The sequence below is a fragment of the Orycteropus afer genome, unplaced genomic scaffold (assembly GCF_000298275.1).
Source record: "Orycteropus afer afer isolate SDZICR_OR568_19922 unplaced genomic scaffold, OryAfe1.0 scaffold00427, whole genome shotgun sequence".
Taxonomy (NCBI): Eukaryota; Metazoa; Chordata; class Mammalia; order Tubulidentata; family Orycteropodidae; genus Orycteropus; species Orycteropus afer.
The window spans coordinates 816513-817431 of NW_006922014.1; positions in this window are offsets into that span (position 1 = coordinate 816513).

Below are 919 nucleotides of genomic sequence, written 5' to 3' on the forward strand. Positions count from 1 at the left end.
AGCTCTGGTAGCATAGTGCCTAAGGCACTTGACTGCTAACCAGAAGGCTGGGGGTTCAAACCCACCAGCCACTCCTTGGAAGGAAGATGTGGCAATCTACTTCCATAGTGATACTGCCTCGGAAACCCCAGGAGGGGTTGCTGTGAGTTGGGTCCGACTCGATGGCACATAACAACATAACATAACATATGTATATAGAGATATATACATGTATATATACATATATACGTACATATATACATACCAAACCAAACCCAAACCTCATGACTGTTGAGTCTATTCCGATTCATATCAACCCCTCCTTAGATTTCTGAAGCTGTATCTCTATGGAAGTAAATTATTCAATCTTCTTTCTGAGGAGTGGCTGGTGGGTTTGAAGAGTCAGCCTTCCGGTTAGCAATCAAATGCGTTAGGCACTACATCACCAGAGCTTCCAAATATATACATATATACATGTATGCATGTGTATCTATATGTATGTATAAAATCATAAAGTTTTATGATGTCTGGGGATCACCCCTGTGGTACTTCAACATTCTCAGGTAACAAAGAAGACAGAGCTTTCCCTGGCCCACGGCATCAGAGAAAGATTTATTGATTTTGTTATTGCTACAATTATCATAAGCAGAGGTAGCACTTTCTCATGCCCAGTCCCAAGAGATTACATTTGGCCTAGATTTATATAAGTCAAGAGCTCTGTCTTCTCTTGCAACTCTGTAACATCTTCTCAAGCTTCACCTCACCTCCCATCACCCTAACAAAACTAACAGCAGTGTTGTTGCTCCAGTGAAGAAACAAAAGAAGCATACTTGTCATGTCACCTGACTCTAAAACCTTAGTTAAACCTTCACATAGAAATTAATTATTCTTATGAGTGTTTCCTAGGTCAATATATAACAACCGGGGAAAAAAAAAAGAA